Source organism: Maniola jurtina, chromosome 25 (assembly GCF_905333055.1).
Source record: "Maniola jurtina chromosome 25, ilManJurt1.1, whole genome shotgun sequence".
Lineage (NCBI taxonomy): Eukaryota > Metazoa > Arthropoda > Insecta > Lepidoptera > Nymphalidae > Maniola > Maniola jurtina.
This window is the reverse complement of record NC_060053.1, coordinates 6,616,582-6,641,107: the sequence shown is the minus strand read 5'-3', so window position 1 is coordinate 6,641,107 and position 24,526 is coordinate 6,616,582. Positions and strand designations below refer to the sequence as shown.

Sequence of the window (24,526 nt, the reverse complement as noted above, 5' to 3'; positions counted from 1 at the left end):
TAATGAACCGATTTTAATTTAGTTTTTCTTGTTTGAAAGGTGGCTTGATCGAGAGTGTTCTTAGCTATAATCCAAGAAAATCGGTTCAGCCGTTTGAAAGTTATCAGCTCTTTTCTAGTTACTGTAACCTTCACTTGTCGGGGGTGTAATAAATTTTTAATTTACATTTGTACCATAGCCGATGTCTATCTCTACAGCAGCTATGGCACCATTTTGAAATAGTTTTATTTGTAATGAAAGTTCTGTGTTTTCCTCAATTTTTCGGTATATTATATAGTAAACGATAAGTCTGAGATTAGACACCATATTTTTTTAAAACCGTGGTGTTTCGAAAACCGGCCAAGTGCGAGTCAGACTCGCGCACCGAGGGTTCCGTACTCAGGTATTTTTTTTCCGACATTTTGCACGATAAATCAAAAACTATTATGCATTAAAATAAATAACAATCTGATTTATAAGGTACAAGTAAAGCCCTTTCTTATGATACCCCACTTGGTATAGTGATCTTACTATGAAAATTGAAACACATTTTAATTTTTTTTTGATCTGAAAAGCGTGTGGTTACTTTAATTGTGCTATACGACCTACCTACGTGTTAAATTTCATGATTCTAGGTCAAGGAGAAGTACCCTATAGGTTTCCATGACAGACACGACAGACGGACAGACAGACAACACAGTGATTCATAAGGGTTCCGTTTTTCCTTTTGAAGTACGGAACCCTAAAAATTATGAAAATTGGACTACATTTACGGGGAGAAAAACTTTATCGCTTTTAGCATGAAAATTTACAACTAGACGATTCTCTTAAAGTTTAAAGCTCGTTAACTATGGAGTATGATCCGTCGCGAAATCCGCCTACCTTTTAATATTATGTCGGTGGTCGCCTCATTTTTTTCGCGAGCGTTCATTGCTCGGTAATATTAAGTATGATGCAATTTCGTTTGGGCCAAGTTATAAGATCGAACGATGTCTATTTTATTTTTGGGGTTCCGTATCTTAAAAGGAAAAACGGAATTCTTATAGGATCACTTAAGGCCGGCGCACATATGGCGGAGCGCAGCGCAGAGCAAGCCCTAACTAATTAATCGGTAACTCTTAGTAAACTCAACTCAACTCTAAAATAACTACGAAAATCCTAAACTGAAGCAAGTCTGAGCAAACTCAAAGCACACTGTTAAAACGAGACAGCGTTATACAACTGGCATAAATCTATCTCGTTTTAACTGAAACTTAGTACGGAGTAAAGTCAAAGTATGCTCTATAGATCTCAGCCTTAGAGCCTCGATAGCTCAATGGTTGAGGAGCGGACTGAATTCCGAAAGGTCGGCGCTTCAAACCCCACCCGTTGCACTTTTGCCGTACCCACTCCTGGCACAAGCTTTACGCTTAGTTGGAGGGGAAAGGGGAATGTTAGTCATTACTTACATGGCTAGTATTCTTTTGGAAAAAAAAATGCAAGCCCCGTCTCAGTTCTGTCTTCACACAACTGATTATAATATAGGATCGCTACCGCTCATGCACTTGCACCCTCATTTACAGTTAGAGGTCCTGACCACGTACACATGATTTAATAGGCTCATCCGACCGGATGTTATCGTGACATGTATTAACCGGCTACAGTACATGAGCCGTGTCCTACAATTAGTTGGGTTAGGTCGAGTGTGCACTCATATTTAGTTAGGATTCACTATGAATACACAAGAGAACAAGTGTAAATTAAAAATTTATAACACCCCCGACTAGTGAAGGTTACAGTAACTAGAAAAGAGCTGATAACTTTCTAACGGCTGAACCGATTTTCTTGGATTATAGCTAAGAACACTCTCGATCAAGCCACCCTTCAAACAAAAAAAACTAAATTAAAATCGGTTCATTATTTTAGGAGCTATGATGCCACAGACAGATACACACGTCAAACTTATAACACCCCTCTTTTTGAGTCGGGGGTTAAAAAATCTGAAAACCGTGAATTTGTGGTTACACCACAAAAAAAGATTAAAATATGTTTCAATTTTCAAAGTAAGATAACTGTACCAAGTGGGGTATCATATGAAAGCTATTTACCTGTACATTCTAAAACAGATTTTTATTTATTTCTATGCATAATAGTTTTTGATTTATCGTGCAACATGTCGGAAAAAATACCCGAGTACGGAACCCTCGGTGCGCGAGTCTGATTCGCACTTGGTCGGTTTTTTAACATGTAGCAGAATACAAGCTGCAATAAAAAGTGTGAACTTTGCTTTATCTTATACCCGAGTACAGTCTGTTTCATTAGCAAGTGTCATAATAATGTATGCAAATGTACAAATCATTGTTGGCTGTACTTTTGACTGTCGTCAGGTGCTGTATTGTATTGTAATGAATTGTTTAGTTTCTGGGTCAATGTACTCTTAATCTGTCTCTTGAACTCTTTATAAATTGTCTCCCTGATATTTTTAGGGTTCCGTAACCAAATCGTAAAAACAGAGCCCTATTAGTAAAGGAAAAAATCCAAAAACCGTGAATTTGTGGTTACATCACAAAAAAATAATTAAAATGTGTTCATGAACGAATAATTAGTACTTTTAATTTTCAAAGTAAGATAACTATACTACGAGTAAGTGGGGTATCATAATAAATAACCCAATGAGTATACGAACTTTTTTATTTATGCACTATGTATAGGTTTTAAATTTTTGATATACCGTGCAAAATGTCAGAAAAAAATACCCGAGTACGGAACCCTCGGTGCGCGACTCGCACTTGGCCGGTTTTTTGACTTAATTTTGTATTGATAAAAGATAAACAATCAATTAATTAGCAAATTAATTTACTACTAACGACATCTATCGGCAATCGATGTAACTAATCAAAAAATTCACATGGCGTCATCAAAACAGCTGTTGATCGAGTAATTTAAAACGGGGCCAACGGGGCCATATGATGCAGGTGATAACTTCAAATCATGCGGAAAATCGGGAAGCCCCACTTTGATAACAAATGTTTGGACTGCTGTCGTTTTGAAGTACATACATATACAAATTATACATACCTATTATTTATTATCCCACCACGAGACAAAAGACCAGCTTTTATGTATACTTATAATACAAGTGTAAATTAAAAATTTATAACACCCCTGACAAGTATAGGGTACAGTGACTAGAAAAGAGCTGATAACTTTCAACCCGCTGAACCGATTTTCTTGGATTATAGCTAAGAACACTCTCGATCAAGCCAAAGCCACATTCAATTTAAAAATCTACAGAATTTTTAATACCCGTATTCCATCGAAGTTTTCTGGGGTCTAAGAACTGAAACGATGTGGATGTAGGCAAGCTATTCATGCCAAGTCACCCCGAGGCGTAGACTGTAGACTCCAGTCGGGCAGTGAATAGTTTACACAGCGCTATTGTTGGGCAATACGGCTCGTGAATGGGAGCCTGGATTTTAAGATTTCTGCGTGACTTTGCTACGTCGACCGACGTACTTATCATACCTACGCACTTTTCGGAGTTATGTACATTTTTAACCAACTTCAAAAAGGAGGAGGTTCTCAATTCGTCGGAATATTTTTAACCCCCGACCCAAAAAGAGGGGTGTTATAAGTTTGACGTGTGTATCTGTGTATCTGTGTATCTGTCTGTGGCATCGTAGCGCCTAAACGAATGAACCGATTTTAATTTAGTTTTTTTGTTTGAAAGGTGGCTTGATCGAGAGTGTTCTTAGCTATAATCTAAAAAAATTGGTTCAGCCGTTTAAGAGTTATCAGCTCTTTTCTAGTTTTCTTGTAGAAAAGAAGGTTAGATAACCGTTAGGTTCATAATATTATGTCAATAGACAAATAACAAGATGGACGTTGCCTAAATACATAATTATTTATTTGAAAATGATGTTTTGGAAAACTCAAATACTTTGGATCGTCGGGGGTGTTATAAATTTTTAATTTACACTTGTTTTAAGCAAGTAAATATCTGAAAGAATACATCGTTAGCATGTCCATTGTCCATGCCTGACAGTTCTCCATAATATTCTCAAAGGTGTGTGGAGTTTGCCAATTTTTTTCTTTTAAAAGAATATTAGCCATGCTAATCATGACTAATACTCCCCTTTCCCCTCCAATTAAGCGTAAAGCTTGTGCCTGGAGTGGGTACGACCATAGTGCGACGGGTGGGGTTTGAACCGCCGACCTTTCGGAATTCAGTCCGCTCTTCAACCGTTGAGCTATTGAGGCTTTGGACTTGGCCAGCGTAGCCGACTATTGCCTATAGTCTATTTTTAATCCCAGAGACTAAAAGGACAGCTAAAAATGTCAAACTTAAAAATAATGATACCAGCCAGCTTAACAAAAAATGTCGATCGACGCACAAGCGTTAGAGCCTCAATAGCTCAACCGGTAAAGGAGTGGACTGAAAACCGAAAGGTCGACGGTTCAAACCCCGCCCGTTGCACTATTGCCGTACCTACTCCTAGCACAAGCCTGACGCTTAGTTGGAGAGGAAAGGGGAATATTAGTCATTTAACATGGCTAATATTCTTTAAAAAAAAAATATCATACCTACCTATGCACCTAACTTTTCGGAGTTATGTGCATTTTGAGCAAGTAAATATCACTTGCTTTAACGGTGAAGGAAAACATCGTGACCATGTCCATACCTGACAGTTCTCCATAATGTTTTCAAAGGTGTCTTGATTTGGTTCTTTGGATTTTGTTTGGATCTTGGTTCTCAGGTTTTGACGGCCTCCCTGGCGCAGTGGTAAGCTGTGGTCTTAGTAGTGGGACGTCCCAGGTTCGAGTCTCGGCAGGGGTTTGTAATTTATAAATTTCTGGTCTGGTCTGGTGGGAGGCTTCGGCCGTGGCTAGTTACCACCCTACAAGTAAAGCCGTGTCGCTAAGCGATTTAGCATTCTGGTACGATGCCGTGTAAAACGAAAACTGTATGGGTTTAATGAATGCTCTCATACCCCTTTCCAGGTTAGCCCGCTTCCATCTAAGACTGCATGGTTACTTACCACCAGCCACCAGGTGAGATTGCAGTCAAGGGCTAACTTGTATCTGAATGAATAAATAAAAGTGTACTAATATTTTTGTTCTTTTACAGGTAAATCCGGAGTACACATTTGTAAGTTAATTAATTAATTATTGGTCCAATAAAATGGTCCAAAAAACTATTATTTTCGTGGTAGGTATTAAAAAAGTGAGAATAATGCGAATGTATTGTTCAAATGACATAGTAACAAGTGATATTTAAATCACACGCGACATACAACCAGCTTCCTGTGAGCGGATTCATCTCAATAGACGCTCCGTGTCACTGAATGTAAACATTCTATAGACTAACTATAATTATGTAGAAGCGCCATCGTTTGTGTTTAGTAAAATGCCTAAGATCACACGAGAAAACCTGGTAAAGCTACTTCTCAGACAAAGCGCATTAGGAGCGCAAGTAGCTCTAGTTGAGTCCTGTTTTCTCCACTAAAAGACACTAAACACTTTTCTTCTTTCTACTTTCCTATAAAATGTGTATTATTTTCGTAGTATTAAATATGCGAATATGTGCGGATGTCAACGGATTCATCTCAATACACGCTCCGTGTCACTGAATGTAAACATTCCATAGACTAACTATAATTATGTAGAAGCGCCACTGTTTGTGTTCAGTAAAATGCCTAACATCCGTACTCGCGAACTTTACAAATTGGTTATTTTTTTGTGACAATGGTACTGAATCTGATAGTAACTAGAGTATTCGCATCTTTTTCTTACCAATGTAATAAGAAAAGGAAAGATAAAGTTATTTCAATTTTGAACTGTCAACGGAAACGGAACAAAAATATATAAAAGAGGCAAACGTCATATTATTCTTCCTAAGTTTAATATCATTGGATCATACGAAATAATCCATTTATTACATTATTCGGATACCAAAATGAAAGTTGCGAAACAAGGTTTGACTTTAACTTTTAAACCATTTCTTTTCACCAGGCTTTTAGTTAATACGTACTTATATTCGCCGATGAAAGCTGTAGTGGCTGTGATAGTAATGTTTATAGTTTTTGACCTTAATCCGTGACAGGTAAGCGGTAACGTTCACTTAAGCGGGGTCTATCCGTCACTCGCTTCATACAAACGTAGTTCCAGTTTTATTTGAATATTAAACAACCGAAGTCCATGAAATTTTGCAGACATATTCTAGAAACTAATATCTGTGCCTGTGTTTGTTTGTTTCGGTTTCAAAGTAACGCGGTCTTAAAAATTTACATACAAATCTTCGAGCCCCTGTAATTTTAAAACTACATATTTTTAGAAAAATCTAAAACACCACAGACACAGATATTAGTTTCTAGAATATGTCTGCAAAATTTCATGGACTTTGGTTGCTTAATACTCAAATGAAATTGGAACTACGTTTGTATGAAGCGAGTGACGGAGAGAGCCCTGTTAATGCGAGTCTGCAATGCAGTGATTCGATTTGCGATGGATTTTATTTTATACGTTACATTTACTGATTGAATTTACTGTATACGCACACATGAATTACAATATACCTAACTACTATGAATTTCGCTGAGTTTTGCTGATAGCGCCTGATTAATGTAGTTGTATGACAAACAAGCTTTCACCCCGGGCTGAAATTTCGAAAAACTGTAAAACACGTCTTTCTTCATTTTTAACCGACAGCCCACATACCAATTTTCATCGATACAACGAGAAAAATGACTGACTTTCATACAAACCTTCATCTCCTATTTAACCCCCTTAAGGATAGGATTTACTTAAATCCTTTTGAATGCCTGCGTCACGAAAGAAACCTAATATCCAAATTTCTACTCCCATCTTTCTTTGTATGGTAAATATCTGAATTTCAACCTCGAAGAGAAATTGTATTGTCTCTATTACTTCAACATTAGGCATTCAAAGGCGCGTGCTTAGTGATTAAACTTCTAGAATTCATTAATCTATGACAATGACCAAGGTTTAAGTTAAAAGTCGCATAAACAAATCACAGTCTATCCCTTTCCCACTCCATACATCCCTCTCACTTCCGTTTGATGTTTACAATTTCCCGCTCGTGGTATCTTTGAAACTAGTGTATCGCGGTTCCTGCGTATGCGCAGACGCATGGATCAATGATCTATAGATCGCTTTATAGACCAATCGTGTTATGACAATAGTTACATTATGGAATGATAAAGATCCATTGTGTATGTGGTATGTGAAGTGATTATTAGTTATTGTGAGTGTGATTAAATAATTTGGTATTGTTTTGATTTTCAAAAGGGTTCTTTGGCATTCATCTCGAATATTGATTCTTCAGAACGTTTTCATGAATGTTTTTTTAATTGCAGGGTTTTTTTTAACCCCCGACCCAAAAAGAGGGGTGTTATAAGTTTGACGTGTGTATCTGTGTATCTGTGTGTCTGTGTATCTGTCTGTGGCATCGTAGCGCCTAAACGAATGAACCGATTTTAATTTACTTTTTTTTGTTTGAAAGGTGGCGGCTTGATCGAGAGTGTTCTTAGCTATAATCCAAAAAAATTGGTTCAGCCGTTTAAAAGTTATCAGCTATTTTCTAGTTTTCTTGTAGAAAAGAAGGTTAGATAACTCTTAGGTTCATAATATTCAAGTGTCAATTGGCAAATGTCAAGTTGTCAAGATGGACGTTGCCTAGATATACATAATTATTTATTTGAAAATGATTTGTCGGGGGTGTTGAAAATTTTTAATTTACACTTGTTAGTTTTTAGATTTTGTCCTTTGGGCAATAAATAGGCGGATTACCTAATCTTTACTCTATAATTGACTAACTTAAGCCCGCGACTCCGTCCGCGTGGAACTTCAAATTTATTTAGGTAACTCCCTATTTTAGCCCTTAGGGGTTGGATTTTCAAAAATCCTTTCTTAGCGGGTGTCTACAACATCCTACCTACGGCTCGGGTCAACGTAGCTTAACCTACACGAATTAACCTAAGGGCTAAGACTGACGTTTTTGCAAGTCAGCAACATCGCTCGTTACAGATGTAATCTCATTTGTAAAAGTGGGTTAAAATAAAAATATACAGTTAAGTTGTGTAGCGGTGAACTGCAGTCACACCTGTCTAACTAAACCAACTCCTTATGTGGGTACCTATGTACTTAAGTAAATATGTAACGTTTTATGGGTTTACTAGATGATGCCTGCGACTTCGTCCGTAGCATTACGTTTTTAGGGCACCAGTCCCGAAGGGTGCCACTGTCTGTCCGTCTGTTCGTCCATCTGTCTGTCTGTCCTGCGATATGTTCAAGTCAAAGTCAAATCCATAATAGGGAGCAAAATGCAAATTGGCGAGCATAATAAAGTAAACTAGAAATCAAAGCTTGAAGCTCGCTCGACTTCATACATACTAAGGGCCGGCGCACATATGGCGGAGCGCAGCGCAGAGCATGCCCGTGAAGTTTTCTAATCGGGTGACACATTACGCGAATTTGTACCAGAGAATGCGCGAGCACGCGCGGGACTGCGCGCGGATGCGCGAGTATCCGCACGGATGCACAATTGATTTTAGATATTACTAGAGGATGCCTGCGACTTCGTCTGCGCGGATTTAGGGTTTTTAAGATCCCGTGGGAACTATTTGATTCTCCGGGATAAAATGCCTATGTCAATTACAGAAACGCAACTGCAAGCTACCTTGGTACCAAATTTCATACAAATCGGTTAAGCGGATGGGTTTTTAGGAATCCCGTGGGAACTCTTTGATTTTCCGGGATAAAAAGTAGCCTATGTCCATCCCCGGGATAAGCTAACCCTGTACCAAATTTCGGCAGAATCGGTTAAACTGTTGGGCCGTGAAAAGGTAGCAGACAGACAGACAGACAGACACACTTTGGCATTTATAAAATTAGTATGGATTTCAATGAGGACAATGTCGATAATATTTTGACTGTGAAAAATGATCTGCGCTGCGCTCCGCCTTATGTGCCCCGGTCCTTACACGTCATCATCATCGCGTGCCTTCTTCGAAAGGAAGTTTGGCGATCATCATCCGAAATCAACATGACGAAAAGCAAAAATAAGCAGACCTTCACTTCCCGGCATATAGGGCGATAATCTCCGGGTGTGGATTGAGATTTACACGTGTAGAAACAAAAAATATTTTTTTACCTTGTACCTACCTAGTGGTTTTGGAAGTCAGTTTTTAACCCCCGACCCAAAAAGAGGGGTGTTATAAAGACGTGTGTATCTGTGTATCTGTCTGTGGCATCGTAGCTCCTAAACTAATGAACCGATTTTAATTTAAGTTTTTTTTTGTTTGAAAGGTGGCTTGATCGAGAGTGTTCTTAGCTATAATTCAAGAAAATCGGTTCAGCCGTTAAAAAGTTATCAGCTCTTTTCTAGTTACTTGTAACCTTCACTTGTCGGGGGTGTTATAAATTTTTAATTTACGCTTGTTTAATAATTTTATACAACGCCATATTGCAATCAAGTGTAAATAAGTAGGTGCCTAGTAGGTATGTCTATGTCATCCTACTTAATATTATAAACGCGAAAGTTTGTATGTTTGTATGTATGGATGGATGTTTGTTACTCTTTCACGCAAAAACTTCCGGTCGGATTTGTATGAAATTTGGTACCGAGGTAGCTTGCGTCCCTGTTATTGACATAGGCTACTTTTTATCCCGGAAAATCAATAAGTTCCCACGGGATTTTTAAAAATCTATATCCACGGGAACGGAGTGCGCGCATCAGCTAGTAAAAAATAAATTAAAAGCCGTAACCAATAACTGGATTCAGGAACGCCGACCACTTTTTCATTCACATTTTTAAGGATTCTTACCAGTCTTTGAGGACGTTCATTCAAGAATAGTCAGCATTTTTAATTCCACGGCCGACCATACAAAAAGTTGTTTTATGTTTACGGCACTTAACGGTATTTAAAAAAAAAAAATCAGGTACAAGTTAGCCCTTGACTGCAATCTCACCTGGTCTATTATATTACTAGAGGATGCCCGCGACTTCGTCTGCGTGGATTTCGGTTTTAAAGATCCCATGGGAACTATTTGATTTTCCGGGATGAAAAGTGAAAAGCCTATGTCAATTGCAGGGACGCAAGCTACCTCGGTTCCAAATTTAATGCAAATCGGTTAAGCGGATGGGTATTTAGGAATCCCGTGGGATCTCCCGTCTCTTTGATTTTCCGGGATAAAAAGTACCTAGCCTATGTCCATCCCCGGGATATAAGCTAACTCTGTAACAAATTTCGTCTAAATCGGTTGAACTGTTGGGCAGTGAAAAGGTAGCAGACAGACAGACACACTTTCGCATTTATAATATTAGTATGGATTCTGTGACCTGGTGGTAAGTGAGGATGGAGTCGGGCTAACCTGAAAGGGGTGTGGCAGTTTTTAATAAAACCAAACCACTTCGATTTCTCCAACTTCGTGCGGCTTAGCTTATGCCCGCGACTTTGTCTCCGTGGACTACAGAAAACTCAAACACCTTTTTTACCCCCTTATTGGTTGAATTTTCAAAAATCCTTGCTTAGCGGAGGTCTTCGTCATAATAGCTATTCTGCATGCCAAACAGCCCGATCCGTTTAGTCGTTTGAGCTGTGCTAATAGATATTTCAGTCAGTCACCTTTTCCTTTTTTTGTATAAAAATAGCGAGCAAACGAGCAGACGGGTCACCTGATGTGAAGTGATTACCGCCGTCCATGAACATTTGCAGCACCAGAGGATACGCTGATGCGTTACCGGCCTTTCAGTAATTTGTTGGTCCGCCCTTTGAATGACCCCATATTTAGGTACCTTTTTCCTTTCCAAAAAAACGCTAGAACAAGTGTAAATTAAAAATCTATAACACCCCCGACGATCCAATGTATTTGAGTTTTCCAAAACATCATTTTCAAATAAATAATTATGTATTTAGGCAACGTCCATCTTGACAGCTTGACATTTGTCTATTGACATAATATTATGAACCTAACGGTTATCTAACCTTCTTTTCTACAAGAAAACTAGAAAAGAGCTGATAACTCTTAAACGGCTGAACCATTTTTTTTAGATTATAGCTAAGAACACTCTCGATCAAGACACCTTTCAAACAAAAAAAACTAAATTAAAATCGGTTCATTCGTTTAGGCGCTACGATGCCACAGACAGATACACAGATACACAAACACACAGATACACAGATACACACGTCAAACTTATAACACCCCTCTTTTTGGGTCGGGGGTTAAAAATGAAATAAACATTCAAATTTTATTATGATAATATCATAGAGCTTTAGGTATTCACAGTAATATAATACAATTAATCATCAAACAAATTCAACATGGCGTAAATACGGTTATTTCCTACATATATAACAACATGTACACATGCTTATCAGAATGATAATAATATAAACCTACAGTAAACTCGGTCACACAATTATTTGCTTAACTCGTAACACTGTTAATTTAATCCAATTTGTTATGTGATATTAGTAATATTTTACGAGCAATTTATTACATTAACCACACACGTATTACCTAATACTAAAACTTATCATCATCATCATCATCATCAGCCTGTGGACGTCCACTGTTGGACATAGGCCTTCCCTAAAGAGCGCCACCACACCCGGTCCACAACCTTCCTCATCCAGCCTCAAATTACCGAATTTTAAAAAGCTATACCCACGCGGACGGAATAGAAGATATGAGTGACAAGGAATTTATTAATCACTAGAGGATGCCCGCGACTTCGTCCGCGTGGATTTAGATTTTTAAAGATCCCATGGGAACTGTTTGATTTTCCGGGATAAAAAGTTGCCTATATCAATGACAGGGACGCAAGCTACTTCGGTACCATACAATTCGTTTAAGCGGATGGGTTTTTGGAAATCCCGTAGAAACTCTTTGATTTTCCGGGATAAAATGTAGCCTATGCCCATCCCCGGGATATAAGCTAGCCGTATACCGAATTTCGTCAGAATCGGTTAAACTGTTGGGCCGTGAAAAGGTAGCAGACAGACAGACCGACAGACAGACAGACAGACACACTTTCACACTTATAATATTAGTTAATATTAGTATGGATGGAATAGATAACAGAATATTCTACACACGTTGAGGTAAATCCTCTAATTACTAAATCTCAAAGTTGCCTTAAGGTAAACGATCAGACCTTCCTATAAAGGATAATTGTAAATCTATCGTACGTTTGGCCTTCTTTACTTCTACAATCTACATGTTACCCACATCATTTTACTACTATTCAAGGAATATTTTGGATTTGCACAATTTGTTGATTGGCGTTATCTGAATAATTTTTAGGGTTCCCTACCTCAAAATGGGAAAACTTCTTTAATTTTATTTATTTTTATGCATCATAGTACATTTTCGGATTTTTCCTTTACTTGTGCTATAAAACCTTCTTACCTGCCCCTGATTCCAGGTCAACAGTAAGTACCCGTGTCTGTCTGTCAAGAAAACCTATATTCTTGACAGACAGACAGACGGACAACAAAGTCATCCTATAAGGGTTCCGTTTTTCCTTTTGAGGTACAGAAACCTAAAAAGAAAAACATATCAAATCCGTACGTAAACTCTGCCAGATTATGTATGGTCAGCATCATCCATACTGATATGTGATACCTATTATAAATGCGAAAGTGTGTCTGTCTGTCTGTCTGCTACCTTTTCGCGGCCCAACAGTTTACCCGATTCTGACGAAATTTGGTACAGGGTTAGTTTATATCCCGGGGACGGACATAGGCTACTTTTTATCCTGGTAAATCAAAGAGTTACCACGGGATTCCTAAAAACCCATCCGTTTAACCGATTTGTATGAAATTTGGTACCGAGATAGCTTGCGTCCCTGTAATTGACATAAGCAACTTTTTATCCCGGAAAATCAAACAGCTCCCAAGGGATCTTTAAAAACCTAAATCCACGCGGACGAAGTCGCGGGCATCCTCTAGTAAGACATATTTAAGGCGATATGACACTTTTAATTGCAATTCGCAGACCCTGTCTTATTGACCCACATGCCCGTAATGAAGCTCCATCGAAATGCGGCTATGTCGGACAATTTGTGCCAATGCATACCTACGGGCTACGGGTATATTGCTTGAAGTAATTGGTGTGATTGTTTTAAAGCGAATGTATGGTGACTCTTTAATAGCTTGTCGGTGTACCGAACGAATTTGATTATGTTCCATAATTTTTAAGACTACGTACCTCAAAAGGAAAAACGGAACCCTTATAGGATCACTTTGTTGTCTGACTGTCTGTCTCTCTGTCTGTCTGTCTGTGTCTATCTGTGTCTGTCCGCTGTCCGTGTCCGTCAAGTAAACCTATAGGGTACTTCCCGTGGACCTCACGTTTACCAGGTAGGTAGGTCTTATAGCTCAAGTAAAGAAAAAAATCCGAAAACCGTGAATTTGTGGTTACATCACCAAAAAAAAGTTAAAATGTGTTCATGAACCATAGTACTTTGAATTTTCAAAGCAAGATAACTATACCACGTGGGGTATTATATGAAAGGGTTCTACCTGTACATTCTACAACTCATTTGTTTTATGCATAATATGTAGTTTTTGATTTAGTACGGAGCCCTCGGTGCGCGAGTCTGACTCGCACTTGGCCGGTTTTTATTCACTAGTCTTATTCTTACCCACGTGTCCCTTCGAATGAAAGTTGCCATTTATCACCTGGTTATAACATGGATATAGGAAGTAATAATTGTAATTATTTATCTGCGATTTTTTCTATAAAGTTCTTTGTAGATTTTACTTCTAGGTTATGTAAGGTACTTGTAATAGTTAATACCTAGAATCGAGTTTCGATTTCTATAGTAATCAAAGGCTGGTGTTGTTTGCGGTTACATCTAGTTAACCACAGTTCTAAAATCAGCATAACAGGGAAGACGTTCAATCAATTCTAATTATGCATAAGATATAGAGTACGTAAGTATAGGTAGGACCTATTATTTCTGGCTACCTCTATGCAACTTTTTTATTTTCAAAACTCGGTAAAACTCGACAAAGGCCAAGCTCATACAATTGTACATATTTTTTTAACTCCCGACTCAAAAACAACCCTCGTGTTGTACTAAAAATTAAATTAATTTAAATAACTCTAAAAAGTAAAAAATAACATTTGTTTTGGTATGTAAAATTTATATCCAAGCGCTCTTCGCGTCGGGGGACCGCTAAGTAAATAAAACTAGAATACCTATGATAAATTCCCTTGGTGTTTATGATGTAGAAAGAAAAGTTCACGAGGTACACCCCATTGATAGACGACGGAACAGAGCGGAGTCTTAGTAATAGGGTCCTTTTGGCACCCTTCGGATACGGAACCCTAAAATAGACCGTTGCCAGGGTTCGTTTTTAAGTTAGTTTTCGATAACTATAAAAACTAGAGGTGCACTAGCATTTAGCAACCAGACTTGATACAAGTATAAATTAAAAATTTATAACACCCCCGACAAGTGAAGGTTACAGTAAGAACTAGAAAAGAGCTGATAACTTTCAAACGGCTGAACCGATTTTCTTGGATTATAGCTAAGAACATTCTCGATCAAGCCACCTTTCAAACAAAAAACACTAAATTAAAATCGGTTCATTAGTTTAGGAGCTACGATGACACAGACACACACGTCAATCTTATAACACCCCTCTTTTTGGGTCGGGGGTTAAAAACTAAAAACAGCTTTGCATAATAGTCAGTGGCAGACGGCAGTATCCGTGCGCCGGCCGCCCCATTCGAAATATGACAGGATTTACATTTTTTACATTTAAAGAGTTCGTCTGTCTGTCTACTTGAATTACTAAAGTTTCAGTTACTGCACAAGTTTTAATGAGATTTTCGTTGTTATACGAAACTAGAGTTTGCGTACTGTTTCCCAGTAATCCTACTAATATAATAAACGTGAAATATATATGTAAGGATGTTTGTTACTTTTTCACACAAAACTACTTTTTATCCCATAAAATCAAAGAGTTCCCACGAGATTTTTAAAAACCGGCTAAGTGCGAGTCAGACTCGCACACTGAGGGTTCCGTACTCGGGTGTTTTTCCAACATTTTGCACGATAAATCAAAAACTATTATTATACATAAAAATAAATAAAAATCTGTTTTAGAATGTACAGGTAAAGCCCTTTACCACAAACTAGGTATAGTTATCTTGCTTTGAAAATTGAACCACGTTTTAATTTTTTTTTAATGATGTAACCACAAATTCGTTTACAGATTTATTCCTGTACTTGTGCCATAAGACCTACCTACCTGCCAAATTTCATGATTCTAGGTCAACGGGGAGGACTCTATAGGTTTCTTGACACACACGACGCACGGACAGACAGACAGACAAAATAGATAAAAAAAAGGTGTTACTTTAGTAAACTATACCATTTCATTACCTATATACCGGTTATATTTCGCGGATTTGTCCGTGGGAAGTATTAATTGGCCGTACCGTTGTTATTGTCTCTCTCAATACCCACGCGCCTGAAGATTGTGTTCCAAATTGACTGTTTTGCTGGCTGGGTGACCTGACCTCACTGTCTTTTATTGTTAACTAGCTGACACCCGCGACTTCGTCCGCGTGGATTTAGGTTTTTCAAAATCCCGTAGGAGTTCTATGATTTTCCGGCATAAAAAGTAGCCTATGTGTTAATCCAGTGTATAATCTGTCTTTGTTGTCTTTGCTGTCTGTCTGTCTTCTGTCCGTCTGTCTGTCAAGAAAACCTATTGGGTTCCCTTCCCTTTGACCTAGAATCATATTTGGCAGATAGATCCGAAAACCGTGAATTTGTGCTTAGGTAAATCACATAAAATTAAAAATTGTTATTTTTTGTACGATGGTACGGAACCCTTCGTTTACGAGTCCGACTCGCACTTGACCGGTTTTTTCCGGAGATAAGGAACCCTAAAAATCGAACCACCTTATTACAGGCATAGATATTAGTTTCTAGAATATGTCTGCAAAATATCATGGACTTTGGTTGCTTAGTATTCAAATGAAATTGGAACTACGATTGTATGGAGTGAGTGACGGAGAGAGCCCTGTTAAGGCTTTTATCTCCATTTCTGCCCCCTCGTATAAGTTGATTTAATTTTGCTAACCTCACTGTCAAAATTCCATTAGACTCGTCGTCGGTTTCACAAAATCACTTCACGAAAATAATGATATTTCTGCTAAGCAAGCTAACTTTGTATCCATATAAATCTTTAAGAACCCCGTTGGAAATCTTTGATTTTCCGGGATAAAAAGTAACCTATGTCCGTCCCCAGGATGTATCAAACTTTAATTCTGTAAGTACCAAATTTCATCAAAATCAGATAAACTGTTGGGCCGGGAAAAGCTACCAGACAGACAGACAGACACTTCCGCATTTATAATATTAGTATGGATATTTAAAGATATGTAAATGAAAACTAATCGAGAAACTTATATTGCCTACATCAGACCGTAAAAGCAATGATGGTTGCACACGGCAACCTCCCTAATAGGAGTCAGATGGAGTCACTTTGTTGAATTTAATATAAAAATATCCAGTTTCGGCACAGGTCATTATGTATGGCGCCGTTTTATTGTATGGTTTCACTTTAGGAACTCATAAATTTTCTTAATCACATAGGATACTAAAAAGAATGATCATTATATGATTGTTTGAATGAAAATTAATATGCCTATTGTCAAGACAGCGCTGGTAAAAGATTTGATAAAATCGGCAGGATTTTTCATTCAGAAAAAATGAGAAACACTAAATGTAAAATGAAATAAAAAATGAAAGAATAGAATAGATTTTTATTCAAATAAACTTTTACAAGTGCTTTTGAATCGTCAAATAATTTGCCACTGGTTCGGAATGCCATTCCTACCGAGAATAACCAGCAAGAAACTCGACGGTTGCTCTTTTATTAAATTAATCTTTATTAATCAAAAAAAACTTTCACATGCGAATTTCATGGTGTCCTGGCCCTTAAATTCGGACAGCCCGTATCCTTCCCATACAAATGTTCATAATAATTAAGATTGATTTTATTAGCATAAGGTAAGGTAGTGAAGGTTTCTTCCAATCATATCAAGCATCGTGATAAAACAGCTACAGTGTGACGATCGCAAACACTTCTAATTGGCTGACGCTCTTCCGCTATTGGCTAAAATGCACTAACGTAGCAAGAATACCATGCTGTTGATTATATTATTACTAGCTGATACCCGCAACTTCGTTCGCTTGGATGTAGGTTTTTTAAAATTTCCGTGGGAATTCTTTGATTTTCCGGGATAAAAAGTAGCCTATGAGCTAATCCAGGATATAATCTATCTCCATTCTAAATTTCAGCCCAATCCGTCCAGTAGTTTTTGCGTGAAGGAGTAACAAACATACACACACACACATACACAAACTTTCTCCTTTATAATATTAGTGTGATTGTTGTTTGGCTGAAGAAATTTGTGATCTCAAATCTCAAGTATTAACCGTGTTAACTTGAGATTTGAGATCACAACGTTCCTGCTAAGAAAGCATATACAAAATTGGCTACTAGGTAACTTACATATAAAAACAAGAAAAAACTTAACACTTACAAAAGCGTGACACAACTTGAAAGGAAATATTCGAAGAATGCCTGAGAAAAACCATAAAAGCTGACCCTTTCTCCAACGTGACGGTACGCCGTACCTAGCTCGATCAACCGTGTCTAACGCAGATTGCGTTACTGTCACAGGCATACAGGAACGAATGGATGGAATTGTGTGCCTTGATGATGATTATGTGCTCTTTCCCGAGGAATTGTCTGGATACTCTTTCCATGTGGATAGGTTGGGCAGGTAACTTCTAGGTTCACTGACAGATAGATCGACAAAAATTATGGCTAATTACTTCCATCGCGTCGCCATTAAATCTTTTTCACTTAAGGGGCAAGCGACGGGTCTGCCCGCGAAATTCAATTTTTTTTGGTTTTTCGCAATTTTTAAACTAATACGACAACGTATATAATAGTAGAGGTACGTAGGTGTTTCCTTGCGAAAATTGTGTATCCCAGATCCTTTCACATGCCTGCATTTTAGACTTTGCGCTCAAAGGTCATAGCACACATGCCAACTCGGGAAGGGATCGTCACCGTATCGTCTTTTGCATCGCCGTCAACCCAATGCAAAAGCGGATCAGTAGCTCTGGTACGTCGACTCGGCTACGGCTAGGCGACGACGCGATTTGGCGCTTACAGCTCACCGACCGTACACAGGCAAGCGTGGTGGAAGAGTCTAAACTTGATAACTATAAAAGCTGACCCTTTCTCCGACGTGACGGTACGCCGTGCCTAGCTCGAGCCTGCATTTTAGACTTTTCACTAAAAGGTCATAGCACACATGCCAACTCGGGAAGGGATCGTCATCGTATCGCCTTTTGCCTCGCCGTCAACAACGCGTCAACCTTATGTAAGCGGACACAGGCAAGCGTAAACGAAGAGAAGAAACGTACGTACTGGGGTATGGAGAGACATAAGTGCGGTGACGATGAGCCGTAGGCGTGGGGATTGCAAGTTGACAACACACCACACCGCGGTTTGTGAACGATTACGACACGATTTCGATTAGTGTTAGTTTGGGTTGGTGCGAGGCTTCGGCCGTGGCTAGTTACCATCCTACCGACAAAGCCGTGCCGCCAAGCGATTTAGCGTTCCGCTAGATACCCTGTAGAAACCAAAAGGGTATGGGTTTAATGAAACTTCCAAGGTTCCAGGTTAGCCTACATCGACTATTATCTTCGACTGCATCATCACTTACCACCAGTTGAGAATGCAGTCAAGGGATAACTTGTATCTACATAAAAAAAAAGTATATAGTTATACTATTTTTTTTATATTACTCGTCTTATAGTTCTGTACGGTTCGAACATACGGGTTACCTGGGAGAGATCACTTTAGTGATAAGGTCGCCCTTTGTATTTCTATAATTATATCATTTATTATTTATTATCTTTGTATTTTTTGTGCAATAAAGCTGTTTAAATAAATAAATAAATAGTATGCGGTACAGAAAGAGTTTCATACAAAGAATACCGGACGACTCGAGTTGATACGGCGACGATCCGTTTCCAAGTTGATATGTGTACTATGACCTTTAGAGACCTAGTTTGTATGTTTACTAGATCTTAGAATGATCTAGCGCGGCGTATCCACCTCTTAACTCCTCAAAGGGCCACTCCAGCGTAGCCTACTAAATTTTTTCTCAAGTATACCACTAGTAGCTCTTGCTCCAGTATTTTTCTTCAATTATACAAAGACATTTCCGCATCACTGCACTAAATGCGGTTATGGTTCGCTACTCGTGAAATCTTTATTCCTAATCCTTATTTCCGCTACACAGAGTTCAGTCTCCCATGAACCCGACCGATTCAAGTTACGGGGTTAACAACACTCTTTGCTTTCCTATTAGTCTTTATTTCTTGTGTTATAAGGCTCATTTTTGGTTGTATGGGTTGATTGTATAAGTTTGTCAGGTTAAGCCATTGTTAAATCTGCCGAGAAGGCTTTTCCTAGCTTAGTGGATTGCGGCGAATCTGTTACGACCCAAGTTAATAGGGTCTGCAATGTTGATACTGCCTGGGAATTGTCGATTTTACGAAGAGACCCAAAAGTTTTCTTTGATTAAGTACCTAATACATCGAACCGTAGGAAGTATAGTTATTTTGGTTTCTGAATTGTAATAATATTTGCAGTTTGTAATTTAACTGTAGGTACCTACACAAAATAGATACCTATAAATTAGTTTTATTAGGTACCTTTTTCCCAATAATTTATACAAATAAATAAAAACTTCTACATGCACTAGATTAGAACAGCTGAGGAGAAAAAAAATTAGCTATTGCCGCTATAAAAACAAATAAAAATTTAAAAATGGCCACTATGAAAAAAATTGTGTTATTTCTTGTACGATGGTGTACGACACTTCGTGTGCGTGTCCGACTCGCACTTGGCCGGTTTTTTATATTTAGGAGATTTACAGTGGCCGGCAAACAACTTGGGCATTGACGCGATTGGCTGGCGAATGGCGGGTGCTCGGTATTGGTTGGTCAGTCGGTGTGTGTGTACGCGATTGGTTGATAGATCGACTTTTGCTTTTCGGATTCGCGAACTTTCTCCCACTACACCTCTTCAGGACCAAATAGTTTGCTGGGCACTATATTTAATCTGTCGGTGCAACACTGCCCAGAGGCTATACTGGGCACTGTAGGGTGGTCCTTATTTCTAAGAAAAAAATTTTTTTTCTTAAATTTCGCGGGGCACCATGTTATTTGATTATATACCATTAGAAAGTATTTCAGTATTTTTTTTGAATTTTGTAAATGACATTTAGAGGTCGCTACCAAGGTTTGAATTTTAAACAAGTAAAAGGTCAATTTTTTTTTTTTTTTAATTTATTATTTTAGGGCATAGATAATGGAGAGATATATCGATATGTGGCTTAGTAATAGATCTAGAATAACAAATAATAATAGAATAATAGGCGTAATACGTTAATATGGAGAAGTGCCTATGGCTTATGATTTTGTTTGTATGATCGGTCCAAATCTCGACGCGTCGGTAAAGATGAGAGGTCGAGGGGAGGCAGGGGAAGAACCGATTGTCTATATGAGCGCGTAAAATGTAAAATAAACACCTAAATGAAACCATAATTTGAGCTGTCCTTCAACGCTTTTTGTAAAACATTTGACAGCTGGTAGCGACCTCTAAATCTTAACAAAACAAAAAACAAAAAAACTTATTTCATATTTAGAGATATGTATATAATCAAATGAGAAAGTGCCCCGGGGATAATTCAAAAGTCGAAAAATAAGGACCACCCTACTGGGCAGTGTGAACATTGCATATCCCTGCCTACTTGCGCGGTAACAAATTTAAAGTTTTTCATTCAAATAACGTCACAATGAATGGAGCTCCGGTTTTTGAAAGGATTGTGGCACGCTCTCTTAAGCCTTGAGAACTGCTTACTTTTCTGCTACTGTTGGATGTTGTAGATTTCCAGTGTTAGCAGAATTTTGGTGATAATTTCCTTTAGTAATTTTGTTCAAAATCCTTTTAGATATCTTTTTCATGTATGTAATTGGCGCTTCTCTTAAAAAATCTTTTTCAGGTTTTTGGATAAAAGTGGCAAAGAGCTTCAAAGATATTTGATTGTTTAAGATCATCTTCAGTTGAAAAGTTATAGTAGGTAGGTAAAGGTATGCCCTGATAACTGCTTGCTTTTCTACCTATCTTAAATGTTGGAAATTTCCAGAAATTGGCAGAATTTTGGTGATACCTAATGAGATGAAACATATTATAAAATCGAAGATTATGTAAATGATAAAAGAGCGTGGATTTGACCTGCAGCTCGCTCCAGCAATGCCCTGCGCATTGCTTTTATACATACTTCAATTACTTTTATACATGGCAAAATCTTGTATATCAAATCTTTGAAAAGAGCAACCGTCGCGTTTCTTGCTGGTTCTTCCCGGTAGGAAAGGCATTCCGAACCAGTGGTAGACGTCGACGACGCATATGACGATTCAAAAGTAACTTGTGAAAGTTTAATTGAATAAAATTCTTCATCCACAGTCAAACATGCTAACCACTATCTGTACTAGACCAACAAGGCAGTTACCATGGCGCCATCATAAACCATAGAGCAAGTTTCGCTTTCAGCGCAAAGCACCAGCATACCAAGTGCGACCTCCCAAGTCGTTACATCAGCCTTAAACAATACTCTTTACGTCACAATAGACTTGCCGACACCAATACATTTATAACATCCTTAGCTCTATTGTCTATACGTCATAGGGAACTCCATGCAGGCTAACAGGCACTGCCAACCCTGCCATGCCAATTACCATTCTTTTGAAGCCAACCCTGTCATGGCATACTCATCATGACAGCTGGTTTTTATTTTATTTATTTTTATGGCGGCCATTTTATCTTTTATTAACGTGTTTGAAAGTATCAAGTAGCTAGTGAGTGCCATTTGTTTAAGTAAACAAATGGCAAAACACAAAACGTCACATAGGCATGAGTGTCAGTACGGTTCTATACGACGTTCTATAACTCGGTCGCGCTAAGATTGCACCTCGCTGGAATGCGGCACCTCTCCCACTTCCCCGCTCACCTTCCCGCGGTCGTCTTGTCGCGTCAGTACGGTTCACATACCGTACCTAAGCGTCCGTGTAACGTCATCGACGCGAGGTGCAAACTTAGCTTGACCGAGTAGTACAAAGCCGAAATGTCTTGAACATTGCGTGATGCTTATAATTTGACTCAAAGCAACGTGGTTTCAGTGAAGCGTAAAAATCACGCCTTATCGTGTGCGGTTCCCACGTTTTTTTATATAAGTACATCGTTTAGTTTATAGTTTTCAACCGGAAAAGTTCAATAACTTACTTTTCCGGTCTTTAGAATAGAGATTGGGTTTGGGTAGCCTTAATCGCTAATTTTAGAGATCATGATTAATTTTATAATATCAGTTTTTTTGGCTTGGTCGCGTTTTTGGACACTTAATAGGTTATACCTACCCGTGGTCTCCGCGTGGACTACACAAATTTCAAACCCCTATTTTACCCCTTCAGGGGTAGAATTTTCAAAAACCCTTTTTTAGCGGTTGCATTCGTCATAATAGCTATCTGCATGGCAAACAGCCCGATCCGTCCAGTAGTTTGAGCTGTACGTTTATAGGTCAGTCACTTTTCCTTTTATACTATAATTGGATTATTCAGCACTTTAACAGCATACCTATTAAGTTGTAAACTAACAACTAACTATAAGTGCCACAATAACAGCAGACGAATAATTTCCAATCACACTTTCACACTTCACACTAATAATAAAGGCGAAAGTTTGTGTGTATGTATGTGTAGGATGTTTGTTACTCCTTCACGTAAAAACTACTGGACGGATTTGGCTGAAATTCAGAATAGAGATAGATAATTTCCTGGATTAGCACATAGGCTACTTTTTATCCCGGAATATCAAAGAGTTCCCACGGGTTTCGAAAAACCTAAATCCACGCGGGCAAAGTCGCGGGCATTGGCTAGTTATTTATAACTAGCGACCCGCCCCGGCTTCGCACGGGTGGACATTTATTTTTTCTATTATCCGGGATAAAATATAGCCTATACGGATTCGGAAGAATCCCTTAAGTAATGGTAAATCGGTCCATTAGTTTTTGAGCCTATTCAATACAAACATACAAAAATACAAAGGTTTCCTCTTTATAATATTAGTATAGATTGGAATGGCGACCTCGCATCGAAAATCGCGAGCACTAGGCGGATTGACGACATCAAACGTGTCGAAAGGAGCCGCTGGATTCAGGCGGCGCAAGACCGTGGCGTGTGGAAGTCCCTACAAGAAACCTATGTCCAGCTGTGGACGTCTGTCCGTTGATGATGATGATGATAATACATAGAATCAGTGCCCCATAGTGCAAAGACATCGCGTACATGGGCATCGTGCAATAATTACTGAGGGCGTGCAGGAAGTGGCCAATCACGCTCCCCTTTGCTCGACAATTAAAGTGACACCAGCTTGAATAGCTTCCAAGTCGATCCTACTTGATTATCATATTATAATAATATGATATATAACCTTTGGTATACCAAAGGTTATCATATATCATAGAGATCATCATAGAGATATCTATTATCTAATCCATATTTCCATACTATAATATTATAAATGCGAAAGTGTGTCTGTCTGTCTGTCTGCTACCTTTTCACGGCCCAACAGTCTAACCGATTCTGACGAAATTTGGTACAGGGTTAGCTTATATCCCGGGGACGGACATAGGCTTCTTTTTATCCCGGAAAATCAAAGAGTTCCCGCGGGATTCCTTAAGACCTTAACCGATTTGTACGAAATTTGGTACCGAAGTAGCTTGTGTCCCTGTAATCGAAATAGGCAACTTTTTATCCCGGAAAATCAAACAGTTCCCACGGGATATATAAAAATCTAAATCCACGCGGACGAACTCGTGGGCATCCTCTAGTCTAAATATATATAAGGACCGACTGATCTATCAATGCACGGCTCAAACTACTGGTCGAATCGCCATATGCAGATAGCTGTTATGACATAGGTATCCACTAAAGGATTTTTGAAAATTCAAACCCTAGTGGGTTGAAATAGGGGTTTGAAAGTGTAGTCCACGCGACCGAAGCTAGTATCATGCACATTACAAACAAACAGGCAGTTTGTTTGTAACATTTTTTATATCATCATCATCATCACCCAACGCTGGCTCACTGTTTTTTGAAGCCAGGCCTAGTAAGGTACCTACTTACCGGCAAGTCATAAAGGATAGTGAGCATTGTGTTATTGAGATCAATAAGGTAACTATTTATTGGGTAAGCAGTGCTTTTACGCCTCTATGAGCTGCACGCTACTACTCACACAGTATAGTCTGTGGTTAACATTTTGACACATCGACATTCGGTATTCTTATCGGTGATGTGCCACTTCCGGTACTAATACTGTCCGTTGTGATAAACTATCCTATACATACTATCTCTATGATCCTATACCTA

The 24,526-nt window shown here is 38.6% G+C and overlaps 1 protein-coding gene across 5 annotated transcripts in view; it reads left to right on the top strand.

Moving 5' to 3' along the window:
• Positions 1-24,526, top strand: part of LOC123878205 (protein enabled) — a 79,294-nt gene that overhangs the window by 11,512 nt on the left and 43,256 nt on the right. For 2 of the 5 annotated variants that reach the window (XM_045925326.1, XM_045925324.1), the window contains exon 1: positions 7,088-7,244. The exons of 1 other annotated variant lie outside the window; for it this stretch is intronic. The gene's annotated coding sequence lies outside the window, so the exon portion shown is untranslated. Of the gene's footprint in view, positions 1-7,079; positions 7,245-24,526 lie in introns of those variants that run through there. 2 more of the 5 variants (XM_045925325.1, XM_045925323.1) reach the window with 2 other exon arrangements.